This window comes from Paramisgurnus dabryanus, chromosome 9 (assembly GCF_030506205.2).
Source record: "Paramisgurnus dabryanus chromosome 9, PD_genome_1.1, whole genome shotgun sequence".
NCBI classification, from domain to species: Eukaryota; Metazoa; Chordata; class Actinopteri; order Cypriniformes; family Cobitidae; genus Paramisgurnus; species Paramisgurnus dabryanus.
Window position 1 is genome coordinate 42,147,154 of NC_133345.1, and position 25,539 is coordinate 42,172,692.

General features: G+C 36.6%; 7 non-coding genes and 1 pseudogene across 7 annotated transcripts; all 8 read left to right on the forward strand.

The window, feature by feature from the left end:
• Window positions 1-1,349: 1,349 nt before the first annotated feature.
• On the forward strand, window positions 1,350-1,530 carry LOC135765136 (U2 spliceosomal RNA; annotated as a pseudogene).
• Window positions 1,531-2,334: 804 nt separating this feature from the next.
• On the forward strand, window positions 2,335-2,499 carry LOC135765162 (U1 spliceosomal RNA). The gene has a single exon (XR_010540498.2). It is a non-coding gene; the product is annotated as a U1 spliceosomal RNA (small nuclear RNA).
• Window positions 2,500-8,174: 5,675 nt separating this feature from the next.
• LOC135765118 (U2 spliceosomal RNA) lies at window positions 8,175-8,365 on the forward strand. Its single transcript, XR_010540459.1, has one exon. It is a non-coding gene; the product is annotated as a U2 spliceosomal RNA (small nuclear RNA).
• Window positions 8,366-9,150: 785 nt separating this feature from the next.
• LOC135764367 (U1 spliceosomal RNA) lies at window positions 9,151-9,315 on the forward strand. Its single transcript, XR_010539918.1, has one exon. It is a non-coding gene; the product is annotated as a U1 spliceosomal RNA (small nuclear RNA).
• Window positions 9,316-14,995: 5,680 nt separating this feature from the next.
• Window positions 14,996-15,186, forward strand: LOC135764524 (U2 spliceosomal RNA). Its single transcript, XR_010540071.1, has one exon. It is a non-coding gene; the product is annotated as a U2 spliceosomal RNA (small nuclear RNA).
• Window positions 15,187-15,968: 782 nt separating this feature from the next.
• Window positions 15,969-16,133, forward strand: LOC135764384 (U1 spliceosomal RNA). The gene has a single exon (XR_010539933.1). It is a non-coding gene; the product is annotated as a U1 spliceosomal RNA (small nuclear RNA).
• Window positions 16,134-21,803: 5,670 nt separating this feature from the next.
• LOC135764511 (U2 spliceosomal RNA) lies at window positions 21,804-21,994 on the forward strand. Its single transcript, XR_010540058.1, has one exon. It is a non-coding gene; the product is annotated as a U2 spliceosomal RNA (small nuclear RNA).
• Window positions 21,995-22,779: 785 nt separating this feature from the next.
• On the forward strand, window positions 22,780-22,944 carry LOC135764365 (U1 spliceosomal RNA). The gene has a single exon (XR_010539917.1). It is a non-coding gene; the product is annotated as a U1 spliceosomal RNA (small nuclear RNA).
• Window positions 22,945-25,539: the final 2,595 nt, after the last annotated feature.

Consider the following 25,539-nt stretch of genomic DNA (forward strand, 5'->3'; position numbering starts at 1 on the left):
TTGAAGTATGCCACATCCCCATCCAGTGAAAAGACCACAGCAATAGTCAAATTCTGGATGGGGTCGTATTTACGCTATTTAAAAATTTTAACAGTAGATCTTAGAACCCCAGTGTCTTTTAACTTGCCAAAAGAATATGCTTTTATTAAGAAATTTCTAAGGAAACATGACTTAGAAAGTGAAAATTTGAATGTTTTAAAGGACCATAAAATGATTATCTCTGTTGTGCAGGACCGGGAGAAGGTGAGCCCAGTACCAGGCCTAACGGAGATTGAGGCAAAAACAGTATGGAGGAACGCAGCCCACCCTGCCCTTCAGAACCATCAAAAGGACCTGATGTGGATGGTGGCCCATGAGATCCTACCGACCAGGGCGGTTATGCACTCCCGCGGCATGGCCGCCAACGCAAAGTGCCCACGGCTCGGGTGCAACCACGAAGAGACCGTGCGGCACGTCCTCTGGGAGTGCGGCGCTGCACAGGACCAGTGGACCGCGACCGACCCCCTGGTTTTCCCGTGCCTGCCAGTGGGTGGGGTCCAGATGGACTATAATCTCGCCGTCCTAGGGGTGGGCCAGAGGACAAAGGAATTAACATCGGAACAGTTCACGACGCTCTGGCTCACCCTGAACGCTATAAAGCTTGCAATCTGGACTTCCAGAAACCTGCTGGTGGGGAAACGGGTGACGGTGCCCCTCCACGCCACTATAAGGACGGTTGAGAACTTGCTGCAGGGGCACCGCGCCTAATCATTCGGATGGGGGGGCCGGGGTTGCCACAGAGAGGGTCCTGGCCGCCACCGACCTTGGTCGCCCGTAGATGTACCCTCACCACTTTCGGCTACGGGAGCAGCGGGCCAGAGGGTACGGATCTCCTCTGGGCCCCTGAAACCGGGTTTGATTGCCTGGGACTGAAGGGTGAGAGTGGGCCCATAGGGAAGGCTCACCTCCCCAGTCAAGCACAACAGAGTATTGTTTTTAAGACTTTTATTATTTAAAATGTTTTAGTCATTGAGGATTACTCACCAGCTTTGTTGTATTGTTTTATTCTGGCTTTTAAAACACACTGGAAGCACTTTTAATATATGTAAAAGAAACAATAAACTATATTTAACTTTTTTTTCTCGTTCTACAAGGTTTTAAGGATTGCATGCTTTTACATGGGTCATTTTAGGTGCTTCATTTGTATTTTAACATGTGGTGTGTTTTAGGGATTCAGGATTTTAGTGGTGTTTTAACCCTCGTTGTTTGGATTTTCTTGACTAGTTTTTGACTTTTCACCTGCATTTGTACATTAGTATTTTTACTTAATTTATTGTTTCATGTACACTTGTTTAAATATGTGATTATGTATCAATAAAAACCAGTCAAAAGAAAAAATCTGTTCTTATCAGTTTAATGTCTGATACGTCTCCTATCCGGGGACTATATGTTAAATGGATTTTTGACCTTCGGAAATGGAAGCGGAGCTTGCTCCTTCCACTCCATGCATCAACATGGTATTGCAGTGTTTCCATGAATGGTGCGCTCCCCATCTCGGGGATAAATAAGTCAAGTATAAAAAAAGAATTTGCTTCTTTTGTGCGTGAGTGACGGTGTTTTTTCTAATCCGTGTGTTTTAAAATTGCTGTGGTTTCGTTGGCTTTATTGGTTTAACGAAAAGCTTGCGTGGAAATGAACACGCTGATAAAGAAATGTTTTTGTAATGTATTTAATTATTTTCTTTACAAGTTTGCGGAGGTGATACGAGGACGAATTAAACATCCTCGACACAGCTGAAGGCGCAACAAAAGCGAACGAGACCGATTGGAATGTTAAAAACACCTGAAAACTTTTTTCACTACCCTTCATACTACAGCTGTCGAAACACCACAGCAACGTCGACAGACCTGGAAGCATAGCTGTACTTGTTTAACTCACAACGACAACGGGTAAGTCATTGAGCCCTGTGTTTTTATTTATAAAACTAAAATTCTAAAATTCTAATATTTCTAAAATTGCTATGCTTTCGTTGTTTCTTGATTGCTCTGTACATTTCTTTGTTTCTATTCCACGTAAAGTTACTTTGTAATAACGAAACCATATATTTGAATGCGCAATTTAAATCCATTTGATTTAAATTGTTTCACATATTTCACTCTACACGGTTCAACCGGGCTGGAAACGGAATAAAAACAGGGTAGATCTCGAAGAATGTTTGGTCTCAGACGTGGCTTCGTGCGCTTTCCACCTGGTCACACACAGTAAATGAAATGTTAGTCGGACGGCCTCCGGGGGCGCCGTCGATGTGATCGGTCACAGGAAGATGCGGCCGTCTGGCCTCAAAGGGTGTCGCTCATACTTACCTGGCAGGGGAGACAACATGATCATGAAGGTGGTTCACCCAGGGCGAGGCTCAGCCATTGCACTCCGGTTGGGCTGACCCTTTGCGAATTCCCCAAATGTGGGAATCTCGACTGCAAAATTTCTGATAGTGGGGGACTGCGTTCGCGCTCTCCCCTGACCTTTGTGTTAAAAATAGATTCGCTTGTCGTTTTACGTAAAATCCAAGAGACGTCTAACCACGGCCCAAGAATACATTAGTCATCAAAAAAGCGGCTATTCAACGACTACATAACTTTTAATAGACAGCGAATATGTGTCTAGGCTAAAACAAGGCTTAATTTGGGCTGTCAGTGAAAATCTAATAGCCGTTTGACCATTCCAAACGAATAGACTAGCCATTAAATAGAACCACAATCAAACGGCTACATGTCTAAGAGCACAAAATAATGCTTAGATGATTCTTTTACTTCCAATATAAGAGGTTCTCGGGAATGGCAATCATCCAAACTAATAAATTATAAAGGCTTTTATAAGAAAATGACAACAGTTAAACAACCTAGACAGCGTTGGGCAATACAAAATGCTAATAAATACAAGACAAATTGAAATATTGTACATGCATGTACATTAAACAAGCCAACAAATCTGCCAATGGGCTACGACAATTTTTCTTGAATTAAGTGTTTATATCTAGATTTGTTTCTTACCCCTTTGGCAGATTTATTTGCTTGTTTTAAGCCCAAATTCTGAGTTTTTTCTCCCTAAAGGCTAGGTTTATTTTCTTAGGGCATTTTGCTCATCAAAAAATGCATCTTATTTTAAGACTTTCTAGATATTTGTATAGTTAAAACAGTTCGAAATAACAAGTAAGAAATGATTTTTTGCAATGTATTCATTCATTCGCTACCCTTCATACTACAGCTGTCGAAAAACCACAGCAACGTCGACAGACCTGGAAGCGTAGCTGTATTTGTTTAACTCACAAAGACAACGGGTAAAGTATTTTCTTGATTACCTAAATGACTTGCTGTAGGAAAATAAGTTTAGGTTTAAGGGGGGGAAATACAGTTTAAAGGGATATTTCAATTTATGATGATAATTCTGTCATCATTTACTCATGCATACAGGCTTACAACAACACGAGGATTAGTTTTTTTCTGAGTAACACAAAAGAAGGTATTTTGAGGAATGATGGTAAACCCACAGCAGATAGTCACCATTGACTTCCATAGTAGGAATAAAAAAATATGATGGAATTTAATAGGTACCATCAACCGTGTGCTAACCATCACTTTGCAAAATATTTTCTTCATCATTTATCACGATACTTCCAAAATATTTTTTCCTACTAAGTCAATATTTCATTATTTGCTTTACAAGCTTAAAAATGATGGTGACAGGATTCCATGGTAATCACAAACAGGTAAACAAGTAAAATAATCACTATTTACTTTTAAAAGCATTTTGAAAATTGCTTGCTTATGCTGGGAGTAAAGGTATTTCATGCAAAAGGTATTTCCTCTTTAAAAGGTAATGTATGCTTCTTTTAAAGCTGACACATTTGCCACATTAAAATAACAGAAATGTGTACTGTTTAAACTTTTTGGAGCCGGTGTGTCTGTGTTCTTGGGGCACACATCTACATGTAAAAGCAGAATTGCTTATTATTCTTCTCTATTTCTTGTATAGGTCAATTATGAGTGAAGAACCGTTCACCAAATGAAGACCGCAGCCAGGTGACGGGATCCTGTGGTAATCACAAACAGGTAAACCAGTAAAATAATCATCATTTAATGTTAAAATAATTTTGAAAATTGAAGTTCTGTGTGTTCTTATTGTACTTTATTTATTTCTGCAGGTAAGCACCATACCGTAAGCTTCATTCCCTTTATAACAGGTAAGGTTCATACTGTTTTATTCTTTTGTACTGTTTTATTCGTACTGTTTTAAATCATTCAGTAAATGCAAAGTTAAACTGATGTGTTTTTAATCTAGATTTAAAAGTGTCTACTGTTGAAGCACATCTGATCTCTTCTGAAAGCTGATAATAACTGAATGCTGAGGCACCTTGTTTTGAGTGAACCCTTGTTTTTTCTAAATGACCTGATCCTATTGATCCGAGTAATCGGTTTCATATTCGATTAGCATATCTGTCATGTATTGTAGCCATGAAGTGGTTTTTAAACAAGAAACAGTACTTTTTAAATCCATTGACCATTGCAATAATCGGCCCTGCTGGTGATGAAAGCATGAACAAGTTTCTCTAAGTCCTGTCTTGAGACAAAACCTCTAATTCTGGCAATATTTCTGAGATGGTAGTAAAAGCAGAATTCCTTATTATTTTTCTCTATCTCAGGCTCTACGGCATATATGTCATGATTTTATTTGTCTATTTATATGTCTATTTACAAGGACTGCCTTGGCCAAATGTTATTGTTAATTAATATTGAAGCAGTTGATTAACATAGGTCCTTTGAGTAGTGATTTGTGTAATGATCCATATGTCTATTTTTATGTATATTTTTAACTTAGGAATGTGATTTTAAAGCTCATATTTGTTATTGTATGACACCTCTCATGTTATGAAAGTAAAAAATAAATGTATTTTCTGATGTCTTGCATTTCTGTTTTTAAACTGTTAATCCTTATCAAGTGCTATACATTAGAAAGTGGATATAGAGTGAAATGCACACGGTGAATAATGAACGCAGACCTTCAGTGCCGGACCTCTGACCCGCTAACCTCCATCCCGACAGCCAGCGCCTTCTCCGGATGCCATTGCGGTATCGCTTCTCGGCTTTTTGGGTAAGATCGAGTGGACACCGGGAACTACACGTTTAAATGGATTTTTGACCTTCGGCTATGGAAGCGAGGCTTGTTCCGTCCACTCCGTGCATCGACTCTGGCGCTTTCCGGGGACAAATAAGGTGAGTTTAAAATCAGAGTTTGCTTCTTTAGTGCGTGGTTGCCAGTTTGTTTGCCAGTCCGTGGTCCATAATACGTTCCGCGTTCGTGGTCTCTCCATCGCTCAGTACTTTTCTGTGTTTCTATTTTACGTAAAGCTAACACCAAAACGATTGTGGAAGGCGCTATATAGATTGTTCTCAAAGAAAAAAAACGAGAAACAAACCCATGTGAATATGGGTCAAATTATCTAGGCGGAGCACTTCGTTCAAAGAAAAACGCAACAGAATTGTTTGCGTTGAACAAAGACAATGGTGCCTGCAGACATCGAATGTGTATTGTGGATAAAAAATGGCCAGTGGGGTGGGACAATTTTTCTTGAATTAAGTGTTTATGGGAAAAGTTCACGAATTTTTTCTTACCCTGTAGTCAGATTTATTTGCTTGTTTTAAGCATAAAATAACAGGAGAAGAAATTGTGTAGGGGGAGCAGAGGGTTTTTTTTCGTTCAAAGAAAAGCAGCGTGGCACGAATGAATGTTTGGCTGAAATGCTATCGTAATTTCCCCCTTAATTTTCCTTACAAACATGAAACCAGAGAGAAGGGTCAATTGGCATCGAATTGCACCTTGTATTCGGTGATTGATTGAGGAAAAATATGCGTATGTGTATATATATACTTGTTTTGTTGAACAGAGACAATGGCCGCGTGCTCCAGCGTCACCTATATGCCTATTTCACAAAATGGCGGCTTTGACCGGAAGTAGGGAAAACATCGTTCAGGTTGCACCACTACGATGGCCACTCAATATAGTATGGACTGACAGCTGCTTTGTTTTCTCCTACACATGAATTTACTTGTAAAAATAACAATAACAGATATTGTCGATTGGTGTTATATTATTTTTTTTAGCATTTCGTATTATCAAAATATATCATATGTTAGACAGCTTATCAATTTTAAATAAAATAACGAGACATACATAACTATTCGTGTCTGCTCCCGTTTATTGTAATGAGTGTGCACATTTGGAGAAATACTTAGACATTTTACTTCTTATTTCTTTAGACTGAATAATTATTTCTTATTAATTCCAAAGTATGCGACCCGATGATCTAATCGTGGTGTATGTGCTATTCCTCGTTTGTTTGCCTGCATCCATTGCTTTACGGCTTGCTTGTTGCGTTTAAATGCACATTTGATTTCTTTACCAGCATTGGATTTAGACCATTCAATGAGAAGAGTTAACAGCGTTTATTATGATTGATAAGCCCTCAACGGAGAATGAGGTCGGCATACATTAAAAGCCTTATTTTGTTTTTATCGTGTGCCTTCCAAAATGTATGCGACGAAACTTAAATCACGCAAAATATGAATGGTAACTAGACGTGCTTGTTGTGTGCAAGGAGTGCATTTATTTGTAAACTTTTGCTAAATCAAAATGGTTTATTTGTATTTGCTTTTTACCTGGGTTTTATCAGGTTCGCAGTCGGGACATTTTTAATCCATAGTGTATGCATAATTAATTTCAAAGAAATAAGAAGTAAAATGTGTAAGTATTCCTCAAAATGTGCTTTGGACTAAGTCCCCCGTCATCACAGCAAACGGGAGCAGACCCGAATAGGTATGGCTAGTTATTTTATTAAAAATTTCCAGCCGTCTGTAAATTTATGTTTGAAAGAAAAAAGTAAATTAATATCTTACTTACTGTTTTTGTCTTGTTTTCTAGTGAATATCTGACAATGCTTAAATGGAGATACATTTACTTGGTAAGCAAAGTGGCTTAAGATATTATGTATTGTAATAGAAAATTGTTATAAAAACGTTTTGTTTTTGCTGGGAATTCTTGTATATATTTCACAGCTATATAATTAATTATAATAACGCACTTTTTGTTGATAAACATGTTAAAAAATACATTAACACATAATAATGTGGCAACAAATCAAATGTGCATTTAAATGCAACAAGCAAAAATAAATAAATAAAGCAAATGCACGGAAAAGAAACGAGGAATAAAAGAAACACCGCGATTAAAAAAATCAGATCGCATACTTTGTAAAATAATTGAAATAAATTATAAAAATCAACAGGTTTATATTTAAAACAAATTAAAAATATCTGCCAGCGGGGTAAGAAAAATAAACTTAATTCTAGTTTCAACTTAATTCAATAATAAACTCAATTTAGGTTTATTTTTCTTACCCCACTGGCAGATATTTTTACTTGTTTTAAGCCTTAACCTATTACATTTTAGAATTTATTTCAGTAAACAAGACTTAAATTCTAAGCCACTTTGCTTATTAAGTAAATGTATCTCGATTTAAGAATTATTTTTTAACTCGAAAACATTAAGAAAATACTAAGTAAACGAACAAATTGGGATGTTCAAAACACTTAAATATTTTTTTTCACTCTACCCTTCATATTACAGCTGTCGAAAAACCACAGCAACGTTGACAGACCCGGAAGCCATGATACATTAGCAGTTTTTAAAATAAGTTAAATCTAGAATCCTTATTGGTTTTAGATACTTTAAAGCAATGAATGATCTTCTTTCTTTTGAATTGATTTGGTATTATGGAGGAGCTCTGTGTCTGGTTATTGAAGATGATTTGTTCTTTGCTCCTATGTTGGCTTATTTTTTTGTTATTTCCGTTACTATATATATTTTTTTCTTTGTTTTTTCTGATTTGAGGTTATGAAAATGTTTTAATTTGTAATAAAGGTTTTTTGAAAATTCTAAATTCTCTCTATCTCTCTCTCTCTCTCTCTCTCTCTCATGAGCGTGGATCAGATCCTGCATTAAAACATGAACTTCTGATTTGCTAGCTCAACGTTCTACCTCTGGGTTATACAATGAGAACGTATAGAGTTAAATGCCCGCTAGCCTCCACCCCAAAAGCCAGCGCCTTCGCCGGCTCCCCCTTTGGCTGCGTCTATTCCGGTATCGCTTCTCGGCCTTTTGGCTAAGATCAAGTGTAGTATCTGTTCTTATCAGTTTAATGTCTGATACGTCTCCTATCCGGGGACTATATGTTAAATGGATTTTTGACCTTCGGAAATGGAAGCGGAGCTTGCTCCTTCCACTCCATGCATCAACATGGTATTGCAGTGTTTCCATGAATGGTGCGCTCCCCATCTCGGGGATAAATAAGTCAAGTATAAAAAAAAGAATTTGCTTCTTTTGTGCGTGAATGACGGTGTTTTTTCTAATCCGTGTGTTTTAAAATTGCTGTGATTTCGTTGGCTTTATTGGTTTAACGAAAAGCTTGCGTGGAAATGAACACGCTGATAAAGAAATGTTTTTGTAATGTATTTATTTAATTTCTTTACAAGTTTGCGGAGGTGATACGAGGACGAATTAAACATCCTCGACACAGCTGAAGGCGCAACAAAAGCGAACGAGACCGATTGGAATGTTAAAAACACCTGAAAACTTTTTTCACTACCCTTCATACTACAGCTGTCGAAAAACCACAGCAACGTCGACAGACCTGGAAGCATAGCTGTACTTGTTTAACTCACAACGACAACGGGTAAGTCATTGAGCCCTGTGTTTTTATTTATCCACGTTCTAAAATTGCTATGCTTTCGTTGTTTCTTGATTGCTCTGTACATTTTTTTTTGTTTCTATTCCACGTAAAGTTACTTTGTAATAACGAAACCATATATTTGAATGCGCAATTTAAATCCATTTGATTTAAATTGTTTCACATATTTCACTCTACACGGTTCAACCGGGCTGGAAACGGAATAAAAACAGGGTAGATCTCGAAGAATGTTTGGTCTCAGACGTGGCTTCGTGCGCTTTCCACCTGGTCACACACAGTAAATGAAATGTTAGTCGGACGGCCTCCGGGGGCGCCGTCGATGTGATCGGTCACAGGAAGATGCGGCCGTCTGGCCTCAAAGGGTGTCGCTCATACTTACCTGGCAGGGGAGACACCATGATCATGAAGGTGGTTCACCCAGGGCGAGGCTCAGCCATTGCACTCCGGTTGGGCTGACCCTTTGCGAATTCCCCAAATGTGGGAATCTCGACTGCAAAATTTCTGATAGTGGGGGACTGCGTTCGCGCTCTCCCCTGACCTTTGTGTTAAAAATAGATTCGCTTGTCGTTTTACGTAAAATCCAAGAGACGTCTAACCACGGCCCAAGAATACATTAGTCATCAAAAAAGCGGCTATTCAACGACTACATAACTTTTAATAGACAGCGAATAAGTGTCTAGGCTAAAACAAGGCTTAATTTGGGCTGTCAGTGAAAATCTAATAGCCGTTTGACCATTCCAAACGAATAGACTAGCCATTAAATAGAACCACAATCAAACGGCTACATGTCTAAGAGCACAAAATAATGCTTAGATGATTCTTTTACTTCCAATATAAGAGGTTCTCGGGAATGGCAATCATCCAAACTAATAAATTATAAAGGCTTTTATAAGAAAATGACAACAGTTAAACAACCTAGACAGCGTTGGGCAATACAAAATGCTAATAAATACAAGACAAATTGAAATATTGTACATGCATGTACATTAAACAAGCCAACAAATCTGCCAATGGGCTACGACAATTTTTCTTGAATTAAGTGTTTATATCTAGATTTGTTTCTTACCCCTTTGGCAGATTTATTTGCTTGTTTTAAGCCCAAATTCTGAGTTTTTTCTCCCTAAAGGCTAGGTTTATTTTCTTAGGGCATTTTGCTCATCAAAAAATGCATCTTATTTTAAGACTTTCTAGATATTTGTATAGTTAAAACAGTTCGAAATAACAAGTAAGAAATGATTTTTTGCAATGTATTCATTCATTCGCTACCCTTCATACTACAGCTGTCGAAAAACCACAGCAACGTCGACAGACCTGGAAGCGTAGCTGTATTTGTTTAACTCACAAAGACAACGGGTAAAGTATTTTCTTGATTACCTAAATGACTTGCTGTAGGAAAATAAGTTTAGGTTTAAGGGGGGAAATACAGTTTAAAGGGATATTTCAATTTATGATGATAATTCTGTCATCATTTACTCATGCATACAGGCTTACAACAACACGAGGATTAGTTTTTTTCTGAGTAACACAAAAGAAGGTATTTTGAGGAATGATGGTAAACCCACAGCAGATAGTCACCATTGACTTCCATAGTAGGAATAAAAAAATATGATGGAATTTAATAGGTACCATCAACCGTGTGCTAACCATCACTTTGCAAAATATTTTCTTCATCATTTATCACGATACTTCCAAAATATTTTTTCCTACTAAGTCAATATTTCATTATTTGCTTTACAAGCTTAAAAATGATGGTGACAGGATTCCATGGTAATCACAAACAGGTAAACAAGTAAAATAATCACTATTTACTTTTAAAAGCATTTTGAAAATTGCTTGCTTATGCTGGGAGTAAAGGTATTTCATGCAAAAGGTATTTCCTCTTTAAAAGGTAATGTATGCTTCTTTTAAAGCTGACACATTTGCCACATTAAAATAACAGAAATGTGTACTGTTTAAACTTTTTGGAGCCGGTGTGTCTGTGTTCTTGGGGCACACATCTACATGTAAAAGCAGAATTGCTTATTATTCTTCTCTATTTCTTGTATAGGTCAATTATGAGTGAAGAACCGTTCACCAAATGAAGACCGCAGCCAGGTGACGGGATCCTGTGGTAATCACAAACAGGTAAACCAGTAAAATAATCATCATTTAATGTTAAAATAATTTTGAAAATTGAAGTTCTGTGTGTTCTTATTGTACTTTATTTATTTCTGCAGGTAAGCACCATACCGTAAGCTTCATTCCCTTTATAACAGGTAAGGTTCATACTGTTTTATTCTTTTGTACTGTTTTATTCGTACTGTTTTAAATCATTCAGTAAATGCAAAGTTAAACTGATGTGTTTTTAATCTAGATTTAAAAGTGTCTACTGTTGAAGCACATCTGATCTCTTCTGAAAGCTGATAATAACTGAATGCTGAGGCACCTTTTTTTGAGTGAACCCTTGTTTTTTCTAAATGACCTGATCCTATTGATCCGAGTAATCGGTTTCATATTCGATTAGCATATCTGTCATGTATTGTAGCCATGAAGTGGTTTTTAAACAAGAAACAGTACTTTTTAAATCCATTGACCATTGCAATAATCGGCCCTGCTGGTGATGAAAGCATGAACAAGTTTCTCTAAGTCCTGTCTTGAGACAAAACCTCTAATTCTGGCAATATTTCTGAGATGGTAGTAAAAGCAGAATTCCTTATTATTTTTCTCTATCTCAGGCTCTACGGCACATATGTCATGATTTTATTTGTCTATTTATATGTCTATTTACAAGGACTGCCTTGGCCAAATGTTATTGTTAATTAATATTGAAGCAGTTATTTAACATAGGTCCTTTGAGTAGTGATTTGTGTAATGATCCATATATCTATTTTTATGTATATTTTTAACTTAGGAATGTGATTTTAAAGCTCATATTTGTTATTGTATGACACCTCTCATGTTATGAAAGTAAAAAATAAATGTATTTTCTGATGTCTTGCATTTCTGTTTTTAAACTGTTAATCCTTATCAAGTGCTATACATTAGAAAGTGGATATAGAGTGAAATGCACACGGTGAATAATGAACGCAGACCTTCAGTGCCGGACCTCTGACCCGCTAACCTCCATCCCGACAGCCAGCGCCTTCTCCGGATGCCATTGCGGTATCGCTTCTCGGCTTTTTGGGTAAGATCGAGTGGACACCGGGGACTACACGTTTAAATGGATTTTTGACCTTCGGCTATGGAAGCGAGGCTTGTTCCGTCCACTCCGTGCATCGACTCTGGCGCTTTCCGGGGACAAATAAGGTGAGTTTAAAATCAGAGTTTGCTTCTTTAGTGCGTGGTTGCCAGTTTGTTTGCCAGTCCGTGGTCCATAATACGTTCCGCGTTCGTGGTCTCTCCATCGCTCAGTACTTTTCTGTGTTTCTATTTTACGTAAAGCTAACACCAAAACGATTGTGGAAGGCGCTATATAGATTGTTCTCAAAGAAAAAAAACGAGAAACAAACCCATGTGAATATGGGTCAAATTATCTAGGCGGAGCACTTCGTTCAAAGAAAAACGCAACAGAATTGTTTGCGTTGAACAAAGACAATGGTGCCTGCAGACATCGAATGTGTATTGTGGATAAAAAATGGCCAGTGGGGTGGGACAATTTTTCTTGAATTAAGTGTTTATGGGAAAAGTTCACAAATTTTTTCTTACCCTGTAGTCAGATTTATTTGCTTGTTTTAAGCATAAAATAACAGGAGAAGAAATTGTGTAGGGGGAGCAGAGGGTTTTTTTTCGTTCAAAGAAAAGCAGCGTGGCACGAATGAATGTTTGGCTGAAATGCTATCGTAATTTCCCCCTTAATTTTCCTTACAAACATGAAACCAGAGAGAAGGGTCAGTTGGCATCGAATTGCACCTTGTATTCGGTGATTGATTGAGGAAAAATATGCGTTTGTGTATATATATACTTGTTTTGTTGAACAGAGACAATGGCCGCGTGCTCCAGCGTCACCTATATGCCTATTTCACAAAATGGCGGCTTTGACCGGAAGTAGGGAAAACATCGTTCAGGTTGCACCACTACGATGGCCACTCAATATAGTATGGACTGACAGCTGCTTTGTTTTCTCCTACACATGAATTTACTTGTAAAAATAACAATAACAGATATTGTCGATTGGTGTTATATTATTTTTTTAGCATTTCGTATTATCAAAATATATCATATGTTAGACAGCTTATCAATTTTAAATAAAATAACGAGACATACATAACTATTCGTGTCTGCTCCCGTTTATTGTAATGAGTGTGCACATTTGGAGAAATACTTAGACATTTTACTTCTTATTTCTTTAGACTGAATAATTATTTCTTATTAATTCCAAAGTATGCGACCCGATGATCTAATCGTGGTGTATGTGCTATTCCTCGTTTGTTTGCCTGCATCCATTGCTTTACGGCTTGCTTGTTGCGTTTAAATGCACATTTGATTTCTTTACCAGCATTGGATTTAGACCATTCAATGAGAAGAGTTAACAGCGTTTATTATGATTGATAAGCCCTCAACGGAGAATGAGGTCGGCATACATTAAAAGCCTTATTTTGTTTTTATCGTGTGCCTTCCAAAATGTATGCGACGAAACTTAAATCACGCAAAATATGAATGGTAACTAGACGTGCTTGTTGTGTGCAAGGAGTGCATTTATTTGTAAACTTTTGCTAAATCAAAATGGTTTATTTGTATTTGCTTTTTACCTGGGTTTTATCAGGTTCGCAGTCGGGACATTTTTAATCCATAGTGTATGCATAATTAATTTCAAAGAAATAAGAAGTAAAATGTGTAAGTATTCCTCAAAATGTGCTTTGGACTAAGTCCCCCGTCATCACAGCAAACGGTAGCAGACCCGAATAGGTATGGCTAGTTATTTTATTAAAAATTTCCAGCCGTCTGTAAATTTATGTTTGAAAGAAAAAAGTAAATTAATATCTTACTTACTGTTTTTGTCTTGTTTTCTAGTGAATATCTGACAATGCTTAAATGGAGATACATTTACTTGGTAAGCAAAGTGGCTTAAGATATTATGTATTGTAATAGAAAATTGTTATAAAAACGTTTTGTTTTTGCTGGGAATTCTTGTATATATTTCACAGCTATATAATTAATTATAATAACGCACTTTTTGTTGATAAACATGTTAAAAAATACATTAACACATAATAATGTGGCAACAAATCAAATGTGCATTTAAATGCAACAAGCAAAAATAAATAAATAAAGCAAATGCACGGAAAAGAAACGAGGAATAAAAGAAACACCGCGATTAAAAAAATCAGATCGCATACTTTGTAAAATAATTGAAATAAATTATAAAAATCAACAGGTTTATATTTAAAACAAATAAAAAATATCTGCCAGCGGGGTAAGAAAAAATAAACTTAATTCTAGTTTCAACTTAATTCAATAATAAACTCAATTTAGGTTTATTTTTCTTACCCCACTGGCAGATATTTTTACTTGTTTTAAGCCTTAACCTATTACATTTTAGAATTTATTTCAGTAAACAAGACTTAAATTCTAAGCCACTTTGCTTATTAAGTAAATGTATCTCGATTTAAGAATTATTTTTTAACTCGAAAACATTAAGAAAATACTAAGTAAACGAACAAATTGGGATGTTCAAAACACTTAAATATTTTTTTTCACTCTACCCTTCATATTACAGCTGTCGAAAAACCACAGCAACGTTGACAGACCCGGAAGCCATGATACATTAGCAGTTTTTAAAATAAGTTAAATCTAGAATCCTTATTGGTTTTAGATACTTTAAAGCAATGAATGATCTTCTTTCTTTTGAATTGATTTGGTATTATGGAGGAGCTCTGTGTCTGGTTATTGAAGATGATTTGTTCTTTGCTCCTATGTTGGCTTATTTTTTTGTTATTTCCGTTACTATATATATTTTTTTCTTTGTTTTTTCTGATTTGAGGTTATGAAAATGTTTTAATTTGTAATAAAGGTTTTTTGAAAATTCTAAATTCTCTCTATCTCTCTCTCTCTCTCTCTCTCTCTCTCTCTCATGAGCGTGGATCAGATCCTGCATTAAAACATGAACTTCTGATTTGCTAGCTCAACGTTCTACCTCTGGGTTATACAATGAGAACGTATAGAGTTAAATGCCCGCTAGCCTCCACCCCAAAAGCCAGCGCCTTCGCCGGCTCCCCCTTTGGCTGCGTCTATTCCGGTATCGCTTCTCGGCCTTTTGGCTAAGATCAAGTGTATTATCTGTTCTTATCAGTTTAATGTCTGATACGTCTCCTATCCGGGGACTATATGTTAAATGGATTTTTGACCTTCGGAAATGGAAGCGGAGCTTGCTCCTTCCACTCCATGCATCAACATGGTATTGCAGTGTTTCCATGAATGGTGCGCTCCCCATCTCGGGGATAAATAAGTCAAGTATAAAAAAAGAATTTGCTTCTTTTGTGCGTGAGTGACGGTGTTTTTTCTAATCCGTGTGTTTTAAAATTGCTGTGGTTTCGTTGGCTTTATTGGTTTAACGAAAAGCTTGCGTGGAAATGAACACGCTGATAAAGAAATGTTTTTGTAATGTATTTAATTATTTTATTTACAAGTTTGCGGAGGTGATACGAGGACGAATTAAACATCCTCGACACAGCTGAAGGCGCAACAAAAGCGAACGAGACCGATTGGAATGTTAAAAACACCTGAAAACTTTTTTCACTACCCTTCATACTACAGCTGTCGAAACACCACAGCAACGTCGACAGACCTGGAAGCATAGCTGTACTTGTTTAACTCACAACGACAACGGGTAAGTCATTGAGCCCTGTGTTTTTATTTATCCACGTTCTAAAATTGCTTTGCTTTCGTTGTTTCTTGATTGCTCTGTACATTTCTTTGTTTCTATTCCACGTAAAGTTACTTTGTAATAACGAAACCATATATTTGAATGCGCAATTTAAATCCATTTGATTTAAATTGTTTCACATATTTCACTCTACACGGTTCAACCGGGCTGGAAACGGAATAAAAACAGGGTAGATCTCGAAGAATGTTTGGTCTCAGACGTGGCTTCGTGCGCTTTCCACCTGGTCACACACAGTAAATGAAATGTTAGTCGGACGGCCTCCGGGGGCGCCGTCGATGTGATCGGTCACAGGAAGATGCGGCCGTCTGGCCTCAAAGGGTGTCGCTCATACTTACCTGGCAGGGGAGACAACATGATCATGAAGGTGGTTCACCCAGGGCGAGGCTCAGCCATTGCACTCCGGTTGGGCTGACCCTTTGCGAATTCCCCAAATGTGGGAATCTCGACTGCAAAATTTCTGATAGTGGGGGACTGCGTTCGCGCTCTCCCCTGACCTTTGTGTTAAAAATAGATTCGCTTGTCGTTTTACGTAAAATCCAAGAGACGTCTAACCACGGCCCAAGAATACATTAGTCATCAAAAAAGCGGCTATTCAACGACTACATAACTTTTAATAGACAGCGAATAAGTGTCTAGGCTAAAACAAGGCTTAATTTGGGCTGTCAGTGAAAATCTAATAGCCGTTTGACCATTCCAAACGAATAGACTAGCCATTAAATAGAACCACAATCAAACGGCTACATGTCTAAGAGCACAAAATAATGCTTAGATGATTCTTTTACTTCCAATATAAGAGGTTCTCGGGAATGGCAATCATCCAAACTAATAAATTATAAAGGCTTTTATAAGAAAATGACAACAGTTAAACAACCTAGACAGCGTTGGGCAATACAAAATGCTAATAAATACAAGACAAATTGAAATATTGTACATGCATGTACATTAAACAAGCCAACAAATCTGCCAATGGGCTACGACAATTTTTCTTGAATTAAGTGTTTATATCTAGATTTGTTTCTTACCCCTTTGGCAGATTTATTTGCTTGTTTTAAGCCCAAATTCTGAGTTTTTTCTCCCTAAAGGCTAGGTTTATTTTCTTAGGGCATTTTGCTCATCAAAAAATGCATCTTATTTTAAGACTTTCTAGATATTTGTATAGTTAAAACAGTTCGAAATAACAAGTAAGAAATGATTTTTTGCAATGTATTCATTCATTCGCTACCCTTCATACTACAGCTGTCGAAAAACCACAGCAACGTCGACAGACCTGGAAGCGTAGCTGTATTTGTTTAACTCACAAAGACAACGGGTAAAGTATTTTCTTGATTACCTAAAGACTTGCTGTAGGAAAATAAGTTTAGGTTTAAGGGGGGAAATACAGTTTAAAGGGATATTTCAATTTATGATGATAATTCTGTCATCATTTACTCATGCATACAGGCTTACAACAACACGAGGATTAGTTTTTTTCTGAGTAACACAAAAGAAGGTATTTTGAGGAATGATGGTAAACCCACAGCAGATAGTCACCATTGACTTCCATAGTAGGAATAAAAAAATATGATGGAATTTAATAGGTACCATCAACCGTGTGCTAACCATCACTTTGCAAAATATTTTCTTCATCATTTATCACGATACTTCCAAAATATTTTTTCCTACTAAGTCAATATTTCATTATTTGCTTTACAAGCTTAAAAATGATGGTGACAGGATTCCATGGTAATCACAAACAGGTAAACAAGTAAAATAATCACTATTTACTTTTAAAAGCATTTTGAAAATTGCTTGCTTATGCTGGGAGTAAAGGTATTTCATGCAAAAGGTATTTCCTCTTTAAAAGGTAATGTATGCTTCTTTTAAAGCTGACACATTTGCCACATTAAAATAACAGAAATGTGTACTGTTTAAACTTTTTGGAGCCGGTGTGTCTGTGTTCTTGGGGCACACATCTACATGTAAAAGCAGAATTGCTTATTATTCTTCTCTATTTCTTGTATAGGTCAATTATGAGTGAAGAACCGTTCACCAAATGAAGACCGCAGCCAGGTGACGGGATCCTGTGGTAATCACAAACAGGTAAACCAGTAAAATAATCATCATTTAATGTTAAAATAATTTTGAAAATTGAAGTTCTGTGTGTTCTTATTGTACTTTATTTATTTCTGCAGGTAAGCACCATACCGTAAGCTTCATTCCCTTTATAACAGGTAAGGTTCATACTGTTTTATTCTTTTGTACTGTTTTATTCGTACTGTTTTAAATCATTCAGTAAATGCAAAGTTAAACTGATGTGTTTTTAATCTAGATTTAAAAGTGTCTACTGTTGAAGCACATCTGATCTCTTCTGAAAGCTGATAATAACTGAATGCTGAGGCACCTTGTTTTGAGTGAACCCTTGTTTTTTCTAAATGACCTGATCCTATTGATCCGAGTAATCGGTTTCATATTCGATTAGCATATCTGTCATGTATTGTAGCCATGAAGTGGTTTTTAAACAAGAAACAGTACTTTTTAAATCCATTGACCATTGCAATAATCGGCCCTGCTGGTGATGAAAGCATGAACAAGTTTCTCTAAGTCCTGTCTTGAGACAAAACCTCTAATTCTGGCAATATTTCTGAGATGGTAGTAAAAGCAGAATTCCTTATTATTTTTCTCTATCTCAGGCTCTACGGCATATATGTCATGATTTTATTTGTCTATTTATATGTCTATTTACAAGGACTGCCTTGGCCAAATGTTATTGTTAATTAATATTGAAGCAGTTGATTAACATAGGTCCTTTGAGTAGTGATTTGTGTAATGATCCATATGTCTATTTTTATGTATATTTTTAACTTAGGAATGTGATTTTAAAGCTCATATTTGTTATTGTATGACACCTCTCATGTTATGAAAGTAAAAAATAAATGTATTTTCTGATGTCTTGCATTTCTGTTTTTAAACTGTTAATCCTTATCAAGTGCTATACATTAGAAAGTGGATATAGAGTGAAATGCACACGGTGAATAATGAACGCAGACCTTCAGTGCCGGACCTCTGACCCGCTAACCTCCATCCCGACAGCCAGCGCCTTCTCCGGATGCCATTGCGGTATCGCTTCTCGGCTTTTTGGGTAAGATCGAGTGGACACCGGGGACTACACGTTTAAATGGATTTTTGACCTTCGGCTATGGAAGCGAGGCTTGTTCCGTCCACTCCGTGCATCGACTCTGGCGCTTTCCGGGGACAAATAAGGTGAGTTTAAAATCAGAGTTTGCTTCTTTAGTGCGTGGTTGCCAGTTTGTTTGCCAGTCCGTGGTCCATAATACGTTCCGCGTTCGTGGTCTCTCCATCGCTCAGTACTTTTCTGTGTTTCTATTTTACGTAAAGCTAACACCAAAACGATTGTGGAAGGCGCTATATAGATTGTTCTCAAAGAAAAAAAACGAGAAACAAACCCATGTGAATATGGGTCAAATTATCTAGGCGGAGCACTTCGTTCAAAGAAAAACGCAACAGAATTGTTTGCGTTGAACAAAGACAATGGTGCCTGCAGACATCGAATGTGTATTGTGGATAAAAAATGGCCAGTGGGGTGGGACAATTTTTCTTGAATTAAGTGTTTATGGGAAAAGTTCACGAATTTTTTCTTACCCTGTAGTCAGATTTATTTGCTTGTTTTAAGCATAAAATAACAGGAGAAGAAATTGTGTAGGGGGAGCAGAGGGTTTTTTTTCGTTCAAAGAAAAGCAGCGTGGCACGAATGAATGTTTGGCTGAAATGCTATCGTAATTTCCCCCTTAATTTTCCTTACAAACATGAAACCAGAGAGAAGGGTCAATTGGCATCGAATTGCACCTTGTATTCGGTGATTGATTGAGGAAAAATATGCGTATGTGTATATATATACTTGTTTTGTTGAACAGAGACAATGGCCGCGTGCTCCAGCGTCACCTATATGCCTATTTCACAAAATGGCGGCTTTGACCGGAAGTAGGGAAAACATCGTTCAGGTTGCACCACTACGATGGCCACTCAATATAGTATGGACTGACAGCTGCTTTGTTTTCTCCTACACATGAATTTACTTGTAAAAATAACAATAACAGATATTGTCGATTGGTGTTATATTATTTTTTTTAGCATTTCGTATTATCAAAATATATCATATGTTAGACAGCTTATCAATTTTAAATAAAATAACGAGACATACATAACTATTCGTGTCTGCTCCCGTTTATTGTAATGAGTGTGCACATTTGGAGAAATACTTAGACATTTTACTTCTTATTTCTTTAGACTGAATAATTATTTCTTATTAATTCCAAAGTATGCGACCCGATGATCTAATCGTGGTGTATGTGCTATTCCTCGTTTGTTTGCCTGCATCCATTGCTTTACGGCTTGCTTGTTGCGTTTAAATGCACATTTGATTTCTTTACCAGCATTGGATTTAGACCATTCAATGAGAAGAGTTAACAGCGTTTATTATGATTGATAAGCCCTCAACGGAGAATGAGGTCGGCATACATTAAAAGCCTTATTTTGTTTTTATCGTGTGCCTTCCAAAATGTATGCGACGAAACTTAAATCACGCAAAATATGAATGGTAACTAGACGTGCTTGTTGTGTGCAAGGAGTGCATTTATTTGTAAACTTTTGCTAAATCAAAATGGTTTATTTGTATTTGCTTTTTACCTGGGTTTTATCAGGTTCGCAGTCGGGACATTTTTAATCCATAGTGTATGCATAATTAATTTCAAAGAAATAAGAAGTAAAATGTGTAAGTATTCCTCAAAATGTGCTTTGGACTAAGTCCCCCGTCATCACAGCAAACGGGAGCAGACCCGAATAGGTATGGCTAGTTATTTTATTAAAAATTTCCAGCCGTCTGTAAATTTATGTTTGAAAGAAAAAAGTAAATTAATATCTTACTTACTGTTTTTGTCTTGTTTTCTAGTGAATATCTGACAATGCTTAAATGGAGATACATTTACTTGGTAAGCAAAGTGGCTTAAGATATTATGTATTGTAATAGAAAATTGTTATAAAAACGTTTTGTTTTTGCTGGGAATTCTTGTATATATTTCACAGCTATATAATTAATTATAATAACGCACTTTTTGTTGATAAACATGTTAAAAAATACATTAACACATAATAATGTGGCAACAAATCAAATGTGCATTTAAATGCAACAAGCAAAAATAAATAAATAAAGCAAATGCACGGAAAAGAAACGAGGAATAAAAGAAACACCGCGATTAAAAAAATCAGATCGCATACTTTGTAAAATAATTGAAATAAATTATAAAAATCAACAGGTTTATATTTAAAACAAATAAAAAATATCTGCCAGCGGGGTAAGAAAAATAAACTTAATTCTAGTTTCAACTTAATTCAATAATAAACTCAATTTAGGTATATTTTTCTTACCCCACTGGCAGATATTTTTACTTGTTTTAAGCCTTAACCTATTACATTTTAGAATTTATTTCAGTAAACAAGACTTAAATTCTAAGCCACTTTGCTTATTAAGTAAATGTATCTCGATTTAAGAATTATTTTTTAACTCGAAAACATTAAGAAAATACTAAGTAAACGAACAAATTGGGATGTTCAAAACACTTAAATATTTTTTTCACTCTACCCTTCATATTACAGCTGTCGAAAAACCACAGCAACGTTGACAGACCCGGAAGCCATGATACATTAGCAGTTTTTAAAATAAGTTAAATCTAGAATCCTTATTGGTTTTAGATACTTTAAAGCAATGAATGATCTTCTTTCTTTTGAATTGATTTGGTATTATGGAGGAGCTCTGTGTCTGGTTATTGAAGATGATTTGTTCTTTGCTCCTATGTTGGCTTATTTTTTTGTTATTTCCGTTACTATATATATTTTTTTCTTTGTTTTTTCTGATTTGAGGTTATGAAAATGTTTTAATTTGTAATAAAGGTTTTTTGAAAATTCTAAATTCTCTCTATCTCTCTCTCTCTCTCTCTCTCTCATGAGCGTGGATCAGATCCTGCATTAAAACATGAACTTCTGATTTGCTAGCTCAACGTTCTACCTCTGGGTTATACAATGAGAACGTATAGAGTTAAATGCCCGCTAGCCTCCACCCCAAAAGCCAGCGCCTTCGCCGGCTCCCCCTTTGGCTGCGTCTATTCCGGTATCGCTTCTCGGCCTTTTGGCTAAGATCAAGTGTAGTATCTGTTCTTATCAGTTTAATGTCTGATACGTCTCCTATCCGGGGACTATATGTTAAATGGATTTTTGACCTTCGGAAATGGAAGCGGAGCTTGCTCCTTCCACTCCATGCATCAACATGGTATTGCAGTGTTTCCATGAATGGTGCGCTCCCCATCTCGGGGATAAATAAGTCAAGTATAAAAAAAAGAATTTGCTTCTTTTGTGCGTGAATGACGGTGTTTTTTCTAATCCGTGTGTTTTAAAATTGCTGTGATTTCGTTGGCTTTATTGGTTTAACGAAAAGCTTGCGTGGAAATGAACACGCTGATAAAGAAATGTTTTTGTAATGTATTTATTTAATTTCTTTACAAGTTTGCGGAGGTGATACGAGGACGAATTAAACATCCTCGACACAGCTGAAGGCGCAACAAAAGCGAACGAGACCGATTGGAATGTTAAAAACACCTGAAAACTTTTTTCACTACCCTTCATACTACAGCTGTCGAAAAACCACAGCAACGTCGACAGACCTGGAAGCATAGCTGTACTTGTTTAACTCACAACGACAACGGGTAAGTCATTGAGCCCTGTGTTTTTATTTATCCACGTTCTAAAATTGCTATGCTTTCGTTGTTTCTTGATTGCTCTGTACATTTTTTTTTGTTTCTATTCCACGTAAAGTTACTTTGTAATAACGAAACCATATATTTGAATGCGCAATTTAAATCCATTTGATTTAAATTGTTTCACATATTTCACTCTACACGGTTCAACCGGGCTGGAAACGGAATAAAAACAGGGTAGATCTCGAAGAATGTTTGGTCTCAGACGTGGCTTCGTGCGCTTTCCACCTGGTCACACACAGTAAATGAAATGTTAGTCGGACGGCCTCCGGGGGCGCCGTCGATGTGATCGGTCACAGGAAGATGCGGCCGTCTGGCCTCAAAGGGTGTCGCTCATACTTACCTGGCAGGGGAGACACCATGATCATGAAGGTGGTTCACCCAGGGCGAGGCTCAGCCATTGCACTCCGGTTGGGCTGACCCTTTGCGAATTCCCCAAATGTGGGAATCTCGACTGCAAAATTTCTGATAGTGGGGGACTGCGTTCGCGCTCTCCCCTGACCTTTGTGTTAAAAATAGATTCGCTTGTCGTTTTACGTAAAATCCAAGAGACGTCTAACCACGGCCCAAGAATACATTAGTCATCAAAAAAGCGGCTATTCAACGACTACATAACTTTTAATAGACAGCGAATAAGTGTCTAGGCTAAAACAAGGCTTAATTTGGGCTGTCAGTGAAAATCTAATAGCCGTTTGACCATTCCAAACGAATAGACTAGCCATTAAATAGAACCACAATCAAACGGCTACATGTCTAAGAGCACAAAATAATGCTTAGATGATTCTTTTACTTCCAATATAAGAGGTTCTCGGGAATGGCAATCATCCAAACTAATAAATTATAAAGGCTTTTATAAGAAAATGACAACAGTTAAACAACCTAGACAGCGTTGGGCAATACAAAATGCTAATAAATACAAGACAAATTGAAATATTGTACATGCATGTACATTAAACAAGCCAACAAATCTGCCAATGGGCTACGACAATTTTTCTTGAATTAAGTGTTTATATCTAGATTTGTTTCTTACCCCTTTGGCAGATTTATTTGCTTGTTTTAAGCCCAAATTCTGAGTTTTTTCTCCCTAAAGGCTAGGTTTATTTTCTTAGGGCATTTTGCTCATCAAAAAATGCATCTTATTTTAAGACTTTCTAGATATTTGTATAGTTAAAACAGTTCGAAATAACAAGTAAGAAATGATTTTTTGCAATGTATTCATTCATTCGCTACCCTTCATACTACAGCTGTCGAAAAACCACAGCAACGTCGACAGACCTGGAAGCGTAGCTGTATTTGTTTAACTCACAAAGACAACGGGTAAAGTATTTTCTTGATTACCTAAATGACTTGCTGTAGGAAAATAAGTTTAGGTTTAAGGGGGGAAATACAGTTTAAAGGGATATTTCAATTTATGATGATAATTCTGTCATCATTTACTCATGCATACAGGCTTACAACAACACGAGGATTAGTTTTTTTCTGAGTAACACAAAAGAAGGTATTTTGAGGAATGATGGTAAACCCACAGCAGATAGTCACCATTGACTTCCATAGTAGGAATAAAAAAATATGATGGAATTTAATAGGTACCATCAACCGTGTGCTAACCATCACTTTGCAAAATATTTTCTTCATCATTTATCACGATACTTCCAAAATATTTTTTCCTACTAAGTCAATATTTCATTATTTGCTTTACAAGCTTAAAAATGATGGTGACAGGATTCCATGGTAATCACAAACAGGTAAACAAGTAAAATAATCACTATTTACTTTTAAAAGCATTTTGAAAATTGCTTGCTTATGCTGGGAGTAAAGGTATTTCATGCAAAAGGTATTTCCTCTTTAAAAGGTAATGTATGCTTCTTTTAAAGCTGACACATTTGCCACATTAAAATAACAGAAATGTGTACTGTTTAAACTTTTTGGAGCCGGTGTGTCTGTGTTCTTGGGGCACACATCTACATGTAAAAGCAGAATTGCTTATTATTCTTCTCTATTTCTTGTATAGGTCAATTATGAGTGAAGAACCGTTCACCAAATGAAGACCGCAGCCAGGTGACGGGATCCTGTGGTAATCACAAACAGGTAAACCAGTAAAATAATCATCATTTAATGTTAAAATAATTTTGAAAATTGAAGTTCTGTGTGTTCTTATTGTACTTTATTTATTTCTGCAGGTAAGCACCATACCGTAAGCTTCATTCCCTTTATAACAGGTAAGGTTCATACTGTTTTATTCTTTTGTACTGTTTTATTCGTACTGTTTTAAATCATTCAGTAAATGCAAAGTTAAACTGATGTGTTTTTAATCTAGATTTAAAAGTGTCTACTGTTGAAGCACATCTGATCTCTTCTGAAAGCTGATAATAACTGAATGCTGAGGCACCTTGTTTTGAGTGAACCCTTGTTTTTTCTAAATGACCTGATCCTATTGATCCGAGTAATCGGTTTCATATTCGATTAGCATATCTGTCATGTATTGTAGCCATGAAGTGGTTTTTAAACAAGAAACAGTACTTTTTAAATCCATTGACCATTGCAATAATCGGCCCTGCTGGTGATGAAAGCATGAACAAGTTTCTCTAAGTCCTGTCTTGAGACAAAACCTCTAATTCTGGCAATATTTCTGAGATGGTAGTAAAAGCAGAATTCCTTATTATTTTTCTCTATCTCAGGCTCTACGGCACATATGTCATGATTTTATTTGTCTATTTATATGTCTATTTACAAGGACTGCCTTGGCCAAATGTTATTGTTAATTAATATTGAAGCAGTTATTTAACATAGGTCCTTTGAGTAGTGATTTGTGTAATGATCCATATATCTATTTTTATGTATATTTTTAACTTAGGAATGTGATTTTAAAGCTCATATTTGTTATTGTATGACACCTCTCATGTTATGAAAGTAAAAAATAAATGTATTTTCTGATGTCTTGCATTTCTGTTTTTAAACTGTTAATCCTTATCAAGTGCTATACATTAGAAAGTGGATATAGAGTGAAATGCACACGGTGAATAATGAACGCAGACCTTCAGTGCCGGACCTCTGACCCGCTAACCTCCATCCCGACAGCCAGCGCCTTCTCCGGA